The following is a 10,404-nucleotide window of genomic DNA, read 5'->3' on the forward strand; positions in this document are numbered from 1 at the left end:
TTAACGAGGCCCAATAAAATTCTATTTTATTTTACCTTTCCCACTTTTTTACCTCCCCAAGAGGAATAGAAACACGGCCACAACACCGAGAACTGATCACCCTTGGGGCCGAACAAACGGATATCCACAAACGTTGACGGTCTACCAAAGGTCCTAAGTCACGATGGCTTAAACATGGAACGGCTTGAAAAAAATGCAAACGGCTCGAAAAACATAAAAGCCTAAATGGCCACACGAGTCATCAAAGAAAAAGCGAGTCATCAAAGAAAAAGTGAGTTATAAGCGGCCACAATGGCATAAACAAAAGTTCAAAACATACCAAATACACGGCCACAGGGCCAACCAAACATCCAAAATAAAACCAAGTTCAAACTAACTGAAATAACAAGATGTAATAAAAACTACTCGAGGTCAACGATCTGACCATCACGGACGGTCTTGAAAGCCCCCATCACAGACACGTCCACACCTGGAGCCAACACCGAAGCCTGAGCTCTCATCGTTTCCTCGGTAGCCACGATCACACCCTTCGCATCAGCCAACAACTCCGCCTTCTCCTTCTTCAGAGCAGCAACTTCAGCCTTCAAGTCCTCCACCTCGCCAAGGAGCACGGCTGCCTGAGAACCCGCATCGGAAGCCCGCTGCCGCTCCACACCTAGCTGAGAGAGAAGAGAAGTCTCAACCTCGGAAAGACGGAGGATCTCTGCCCCAGCTTCCTCGGAAGACTTCGCCGCCTTCTCTCTCGCTACCTCGGCAGCCTCAAGGTGCTCTTTCAACTTAGCCGCATCAGCTTGGGAGAGACGGAGCTTCTTGTCGAACAAACTGACCTGAGCCATCACGGGCTCAGCCTTCCGGACAATAACAGCAGATCGAAGGAGGACGCGATACACCGACTTAGCTTGAAAAGTGACATCGCAGTCATCAAAAAATGGCTCAGTGCCAGGCATCAAATACTGATCTATGAACCCTGAAGCATCAAAACGATGGTCCATCACAGTAGGAACAATACCCTCCTCCTCCAAGTTCTCGCTGCTAGGCTCCTCAGGCCTCTTCCTCTTCCGGGAGGCCTCGGCAGCCGTAACCACAATGACTTCCTCCTCAGGTGAGTTCACGGGGCCAGGAGAAGCCCGAGCTCCAACACTAACCCCAGATGAAATCACCTCCTGAGAAACAGCTCGAGAATCCGCAGCAGGATTAAAGACAGGGGTAGCTGGAGATAGTGGTGTTCGCGGTGCGGTTTGGTTCGGTTATTTGAGAAAAAGTCATCCGATCCAATTTTATATTTATTTTTCAGTTCGGTTTGGTTCAGTTTATTTATCAACACCAACCAAACCAAACCAAACCAAACCAATTGAAATCGGTTTGGTTCGGTTCAGTTTTTCGATTTTTCAAATAATTCAGAAAAATATCCCGTTCTAAACTTCTATCCTTACCTAGCATACTAAAATCAAATACCAGAGCAGAACTCAAATCAAGAACAAATAATAAAAAACCAAAATAACAGATAATCAGTAATCACAACTAAAGAAGAAGTAATCAGATCCAAAATCCTAACAAAACTCAAAACAAAACATACAATCAAAATAAAGAAGTAATCAGATCCAAAACCCTAAGCAAAACTCACAACCAAGAACAAATAATCAGTAATCAGAACGTATACAAGTATCAGATCAGAACCCAAAAACAAAACAACAAATAGTCAAATCCAACAAATTTAGAACTGCAAATCAGAGATGCGAAGCGCCAGCAAACTCTATGAAGACGTAGACGCTACGAACTGCAGAGAAGGCGCTACGAACCATTCTTGAAAACGACGGCGTGGAGGACGACGCGAGGAGGACAACAGGAGGAAGACGATGGGAGGAGACAGTGGTTGCTGTGCATGGAGGAGACGGCAGCTGCTGTGCGTAGAGGAAGGGCGGCGCCGAGGAGAGGGAATCGCGATGAGGAAGGGAAGGAGAGAAAGGGCGCGCCAAGAAGAGGGAAGCGCGATGAGGAAGGCCACCGCGAAGGTGCTGTCCGGCGACGTCAGGGGCTTATAGGACGACAGCGTGTGAGGGTGGGATTTGAAATTTTCTACGGTGTGGAGAAAGAGAGGAGAGAGTGGGGAGAGGAGAGAGTTAGCGTTTGGCGGCTGTGCTGTATCTTACTGGAAGGGGTTGGGGTTTGGTTTTTATATAGGGTTTTTTAGTAAACCGGTTCGGTTCGGTTTGGTTAGAGCTTTTCAAATCAAAACCGAAAACCAAATCGAACCGTAAAAAAATTGTAAAATATCATTTTTTCGATTTTTTCGGTTTTCGGTTTGTTCGGTTATCGATTTTTTTGGCTCGGTTGATCGGTTTTGTTCGGATTGGATCGATTTTGAACACCTCTAGCTGGAGATGCCGACGACCCCTCCTCTAGGTCCATCGCTGCCTTCAGCCGTGCCAAAGAAGTCAAGCCACCGGTCATCTCAACTAAAAAATCAAAGAAAAACTCAAAGTTACAAAACCGGAAAACAAACATAAAAACAAGAGAAATCGGCAGCCACACACCAATATACGCCCAGCAGGCCACAGGATCCCCCATAACGTCTCGAGGATTTAACGGGCGCTCCCCGAATAAATGCCAAAGGACACTAGCAATATCCTTATCCTCTGGAGACAAACCATCATAGGTAACCTTAGTCAAAACCGACGGCCCAGCACGAAAATTCCAATAGGTCAGAAACCGGTGCTCGCCCTCTAACGTCAACCAAAAGGGACGATGCCCTTGGACAGGGCGCACTTTAAAATACTCTCTCTTAAAACCATGAAAGGAATCTTCAAACAAACCAAATATGCGGCGATGAGGCTGAGCCCAGAACGACATATACCCTTTCTTATGCTTCCCCTCTTTAGTTGGAAGAGTACATAAGAAAAGAAAAAGGAAGACAGAAACAGAAACCGGAAGATCGAGATACTGACACACAAGCTCAAAAGACCGAACGTCCGCCCAACTATTCGGGTGAAGCTGAGACGGCGCCACGAAACACCGACTCAGCAGATCCTGAACAAACGGCGAAAAAGGAAGTCGCACACCGAGCCGAGTAAACATCGATTCATAAACCCACATCCAATCCGGCACAGTGGGCAAATCAAAGTTCAGATAACAAACACGCTCATCAACGTCTGGGAGGGCAAGCTCGTACTGCCGCTCCGCATCACCGCCACCACAAATCGCCCCCTGATCACGGAGCCGTTGGAGATCGGCCTCCGTCATCCGCGATGGAACGCCCCACACATCACTAGTCACCCAGGTATAGCGAGCGGGGATGCCCCCTGGAGGGGGCTATCGGAGTACCCACACCCTCACTCCTCCGCCGATGCATACCTAAAACAGGGAGGAGCACCACCATCAGCCTACTAACCCTACGCAGAAGCAAGGAAGACAACCAAAAACCTACTGTCCACTACCAACCCAACACAGCGGTGCTCAGCCCCTTTAAAATACGAATACCACCACCCAAAAACACAAAAAGCAGTACAAAAAGCAAACGGCAAAGCAATGCATGGCAAATACAAAACAACAAAGCTCCACAAAATAATGAAAGCAAGAAGGAACAGAGAAATACCAACCTGATGACGCAGAAAACAAGCCTGGAAAACACCGAAGCTGGGAAGCAGAAACTCAACCCCAAAGAAACGTCAGAAATGCCACAGAGAGAAGGAGATTTTTTCAGAAGAGAGAACGAAAAGAAAATGAAATGGACGAGGGGAGTAAGAAGGAAAGCCAAAACGGTTTCAAAAAAAAGGGCAGAAAGACGCAAATAGCCCTGAATAATAAAAAGGCGCATAGGGGCAATAAAGGAAAGACACCTAAAAACGTCCCCTCACAATAAATGCCCCCTTGGAGAAAGAAACCAACAAAGTATGCCTCGAAAAACGCAACAGGCGCATTGGACATAGAAGAGTCGCGTCAGACCAAAACGGCCAGGCGAATCTTCGGCATGACCATAAAGACCGAGGCCGGGGCACCGACTTCCCCTTAAAAAGACAAAAAGAATCAAAACGACTACCCGAGAGGAACTAAAAGGCCCCCAAGCCAAGACCACATCTCAGCAACAAACTGACCTCGCTCACGGTCATATATCTCAGCGACAAACCGACCTCGCTCACGGTCGAAACCATATCTCCCAGTGACAGACCGACCTCGCTCGCTCTCCCACTGCGGGGGCAACTGTTACGGATCCGGCCCACGGATGCCTGACCCGGGATAAACCGAAACCCGGCCACCCGGGTCCGAACCATCTAAACCCTCTAGAAGGCCAGGAACCGGCCCTACTAGAGCCCCCAACCAACTTTCAAATTCAAACGCCTATCTTATCTCATTCAGATAAGATAAGATAATATAGCTACCACTACCTATAAATAAGAGGACCCAAATCCCCCCAGGTATTCATTCATTCCACACACCTTATACCTCTCAGATCCATTCTGACTTGAGCATCGGAGTGTTTTTGCAGGTACCTCCCCCCATTGCTCCAGTCAAGCGATCCGGCATCCGCCTCAACCCGCAAGTTCTCAATCCATCTCTCAACTCGTACCAGAGACATCTTGTACAAGTATACAAAAAAAAAGAAGGACCTAAGGATACACTTATAAATTATAGCCATGGTATACAATGTGGCTACGCTTTACAGGTGATGCAGTAGCGCTGAAAAGCATAGCCTATTCTGGTAAAAATGGAAGCTGAAAAGCGTAGCCTTTGGTCCTGGACAGCATCACTTGAAAAGCGCACCATATTCTCAAACGTCAAAAGCGTAGCCCTTGGTGTAGAAAAGCGTTGCCTTTGAGAATAGGCAACGGCAGAATAGGCATCCCCTACGAAAGCGTCTCCGTAGCCCGAAAAGCGTAGCCTTATCCTAAGGTATCATTTTTTTTCTTTTGGCTACACTTTTCAAGTGTACTTGAATGGGTATTTTTCTTGTAGTGCTCGAAATTGGCACACTACACTAAGTCATGTGTTATGGGCTTACAAATGTTCTCCAAGAGAATCTATTAGATCGACACCTTATGAATTATATTAGTGTATGGCCATAAGGTTGTCTTGCCACTTGAAATAAATTTGCAAAACATAAGGGTGGCGAGGCAGAGTGACCTGCCATTCGAACAATATTGGTCGAGTATGATTAATGAATTAGATGAGTTAGACCAAGTTCGACTCTTGGCGCTAGACAGAATGATAAAACAAAAAGAGATGATATCTAAGTCATACAATCGAAAAGTGAAAAGTAAAAAAATTGTAGTTGATGGCTTAGTATTGAAATTAGTACTTCTGACTGAACAAGTTAAAGGCAAATAGTCTCCTTTATGGGAATGACCTTTTGAAATAGAAAAAGTTTTCGATGGCAATGCCTATGGAATAAGAGATGTGAATAGTAGTCAAACCATGTATGTAATGGTAAATACCTCAAAAAATATCATTGTTAGTAAAATAAAGTTAGTCAAGAATACTAAATAAAATAAGTGCAAAAGAGAGTTAGAATAAACTCCTAAACATAAGTTTCTGATCCTCTTGACGTCGATCTAAGTTTAAGGACTCTTGCGCTGCTTCATTTGTGGCATTAGTGGCTCGAGTGACTGCTTCTACTAAAGCACCTCGACTTGAAAATTTTGAAGCATAAGCCTTTTCAATCATTTGCAGTCAAAGGGAGAGAATGGCATTGGTGGACGCTACTTTGTTTTTTTTTTTCCAGATTTTAGTTCAGCCAACTCTCTCTTTAAGGCTGTAATTTTTGACACTATTTGTCGTTCCTTTGCTTGACCCTCCGACAAAATTTTAGTGACTTGAGACTTAGCCGTTTTATATTTTTTTAGTTGTGTATCATAGTCAGCTAAAACCTCAAGTGACTTGTTTAGTTCTTGGTCAGCATCTTGAACTTTGGAAAGATGGGAGTAAACATCTTCAATAAATGAGCTAACAGCTGAATGTATGTTGGATGAAATACATTGATTGAGAAAAGCAAGCGCATCGGTAAGTCGAGCCTTTAGGTCAGCATTATCGTTGATATCCTCAAGAGAGTGATTTAAGTAATCAAGGACAATGTTGATCCTGTCGGCAACTTGAGAATCTGGACCCATAGGCACAGGAGAGGTAGCTTCTTCTATGATCTCTTATTCTCTGGTCGACGTTGCCTGAGTCGACTTCTCAGCTTGAGGGATAACAATGCTCAACTCTGGACCAGAAGATAATCACATAGTTCCTTTAGAGGAATAAACTTGTCGAGCTTCAGATAGAATATGTTCCAAGTCAAAGTCAATGTCATTAAAATCCAAATCTCCAGCTTCTGGAGAAGGAACATTAAAAGGTGGTTTTGTGTCTTCGTCGACGAATTTTTGTGTCGACGGTTCGACAAATTTCTGTGTCGAAGATTCAGGAATAATAGTGATAGTTACAGCAATTGATCCTAATCCATATGCAGGCCTAGATTCTTAGTGAGTTTTAATATCACTAGGAAGAGGCATATAGTGAATCTGAAAAGGACAAAAATATAAAGACCATGTGACAGTCAAAAGAAACTTGACATAGAAAAGATAAAGAAGTACCAGAGGAAAAGATGTCAAAGGATGAGATGTTTTGTCAATGATGGGTTCTGAGTCGGAATTGGAACAGGAGTAGATGGACTAACAGTCTGAGTAGTATGAATAGACTGAAGGAGTTTTGTTTCAACATGAATTGGCTGATCCACTTCTCAATCAGAAGGATTGTCGATATCAGCAAGTACCTTTCCGGGATTGCTTCGACTGCAATATATTAGAAAAAATAAAATATTACAAGTACAAGGTGAAAACAGTTGCGATAGACATCATTAAGTATATACTTTTAAGGAGGTTGTAGGTCGAACTTTTCTGATTCTTTGGTGGTCTAGCTTCCATCAAAATAACAATAGGATCACGCTTTTTTGAGGTAAGGGTTGCACCACTCAACCATCCTCTTCCTCGACCTCCCTCTTGCTTAGTTATTTTCTTAGGGGCTCCGTCCTCATCAATATCCTAGTTTTTCTCAACTAGTTGTGGGTCAGCAACGACTTTGGTGATGGTTGTCTGGCGAGTAACTAAAAAAGAAATCAAAAGTAATGATGGAGTAAGGAGTGCTCTATTCAAAGAACACCTCAATAAAGCCTAGGAAACGTTATGTATTCCTAGAAAAGCGCACACCATTTTAAATTATGCGTAATTGTCCTTTCAAATTCTGAGAATTTGGAAAGGTTGCATGTACCTGGCATGAGGAGTATTAAAACTTGTATTTTTGAACAAGACAACAAGTTTTAAAGGGGCAATTTGTCTATACTAAAAGTGGATTTCCTCGACAAGAGGGCGTTTTGACTGCCAATTGTTTCGACAAGCAGTGTTTCGACTACAGAAGTTGAGATGGGCAAGCCAAAGTCAAAGAAAGATAGTGCAGGAACGTCGAAGTCGAAAAGCAGTTATTATCTTTCCTTGAATATCAAAACTTGTTCCTCGACCTTCAAGTTGAGTGGAGAACATGGGTGTGAAATTTGTGGAGCAAGCTGAAGAAAACATGGGACTTGAAGACCAAGAAAGACGTGGGTGTCAAAACTTGGGGGTCAAGGTTCTTCGTGGTCAAGACAAGGTCATGATCTGAGAAAAAGGAGGAAGTAAGACCATGGGCCAGATTCTCCATGGCAAGTTTATCTTCATGGTCTATAAATAGGAGAAATTCAGAAGAGTTCTGGGACTTCAATTGAAAATACTAGACCATCACACAAAACTCTGCAAAAATTTCCAGTTCCAGCAACGCAACAGAAGATCATAGAGTACAAGTGCATGGGAGTGTCTGAAATTCACTTTTATTTTATTTTTCTTTGTTTTCTTTTCCTTTTTTCATTTCTTTTCATTTCTTTGGTTTAAGTATTTCATTTTTATTTTTATTTCTTTCAATTTCAATTTTACTTTTTCATTTACTTAAAGCTTTCATTTATTTTACGTACTTCCTTTTATTTGCTATAATTTGCCACTAGTATTTTAATGCAGTTTGTTTTGACACAAAAACTAAGAAATTTTCAGGTCAAACCTACTTTTTTCAAAAGAGTCGTATCTGCTCTTCAAACTGAAATCTTGATACAAACTTGATTTGACACCTGTCGAAGTTACCAAAACTCAAGTGAAATACTAGAAAAAAAAAAACCTTCGAAATATAATTTTTGGAATAGAATATATTTTTCATATTTAATCATGGTTATACTTATTTTTTAGAATTTGGATAGTTTTTTAATTTTAAATTTATTTTTATAAGGGCCTGAATATTACTTTAGTACATTTTGTAGTAATTTACCATCATATTCCAAATACAAAACAATAAGGCTGAGCAGGTACTAGGAAGCTTCAGTAAGATACTTCCAATTAACCCTATTGTTTCCTCTGAGTGATTGAAGATTGTGTCTCATTGGACAAACTTATAGATATTGGATGGGACTAAAGCCTGCTATCATTAATTTTGTGGCCACAAAAATCCTGATAACCCATCTAACAATCAGATTCATGCCCCTCCATATCTTCATCAATTTTGTTCTTTTGTTACATCAATTGATTTATAATAAGTAATTTGATTTTATGTGTGTCGGTTCCCTAAGTTTTGTACTTGTTAAGTTGATATACTGAATTACTAATTGATTTTTTATTTTTGTAGGAGACAATGAAATCATAAGTCTCAATTATTATTGCAAAGGAATGGTGCCCATTTCTCACTGTTTTTTCATATTGGGGTACTTTATATGTACCCTTAAACTTTTAGATCATTTAATAAATTTGAAGAACATACCTGATTTTTTGAGTCATGTTCATATATAGTCCAAAGTGTTCTAATTTGAGTCAACTAGCTGCTTTAACTTTCTTTTGTTGTTTGCAAGAAGAAAGAGAGGGAAGAGAGAGACTTTTTTTTTTTCATATATTCTTTTATATTTTTATTGATTTGTAGGACCCAACAAGGATTTGGAAATGGATTGGATGTTTTTTACCTTGTCCTTTAAAGGGTTAATGGGACAATTAATACTTTTACCTCCAATTAAAGGAAGACAAGTAACATCATAACTTGGGAAATTAAAGTAATTCAATGATCATGTTCGAGGTAGGTTGCTTATTTGATTATAAAATTACAAAGAATAATAACTTCCTCTCAATTGCTTTTCATTAATCGAGTTGTTTACATTCAGCTAAAAGTGATAGTTATTATATTCGACTACGAATATGTTATCTTAATTTGAACCACAAAAATTACAAAGAATAATAATAAATAACTCTTTTGAAAAACTATTAAATTCATAATTTTATAAAATAAAAATTGTCTTCTTCAAAGAAGAATCAAAATTGCTTATTGTCGTAAATATAAATAGTCATTAAAAAATATTTAGTGCTAAGAGATCTAAATAATAATATTATGTTTACATTGTGTGTGTATGTGTATGTAGTCATGAAACACATTATTAATGTATTAATCTAAAAATGAAATTTGATTTTTTTTTCTTTTTTTTTTTACATAACATGTTTTCTCTCTGATGTTGCTAACATAAAGAGTGTTATTTTTTTTTATAGAAAAAATATTTCATTTAAAGAAAAAATAATATGACACTTATAAATGAAAAAGATAAATTAAATCTAAATTAAAAAAAAGAATTAGATATATTTATTACTCTATTATTATCTTCCTGGCAAGCATAATTGGAATACACTTGATTCTAGGTCCTCGGTAGTAGATCAGATCATAGAATATAATCGAAAGATTTGAATTTTTTAAATTTTAAAATTTATTTTAGAGGATAAAATATGATCTATTACTATTTATTTTATAGATGTGATAAAAAAAATATGAAAGAGAAAATATTTAATAATGAGATATCTCACTTTATCCTCTAAAGTGAAAATCTAAAATTTAGATGATTCAAATTCATAATCGAACAATGAAAATTAATATGAATCATATGATACACTTTTTGAATATTTTATGGAGTAAATTTTTTGTATTTTATGAAATAATTTTATTTATTTATTTCAAAAATTTTAATAAAATAAAAAAAAAGGGGGAGAGAGAGAGAGAAAATAATAAATACTAAATATATACAACGAAAGATGAATTTTATTTATACAATAAAATAAATAAATTTTGTCCGTATCCTTAAACATTCATCTCTCTTTAACCGTGCTATAAATAAGAATGTACCATACTACCATGCTTCCAATGACATTGAAGATCTCAATTTCATGAAAAGACGTTCATTGCTCACTTTTTCCATCATGATACACCATAAACCAAGTTTAACTTCTTGTGTAGTTAAGACATTGATTTAATTTAAGTGGTACATTCATGCCTATCTTTTTAAATATAAAGTATTTTTATTTTTAATATTTATAAAAAATTAAAAATATT

The sequence above is a fragment of the Arachis ipaensis genome, chromosome B02 (genome assembly GCF_000816755.2).
Source record: "Arachis ipaensis cultivar K30076 chromosome B02, Araip1.1, whole genome shotgun sequence".
In the NCBI taxonomy this organism is placed as follows: Eukaryota; Viridiplantae; Streptophyta; class Magnoliopsida; order Fabales; family Fabaceae; genus Arachis; species Arachis ipaensis.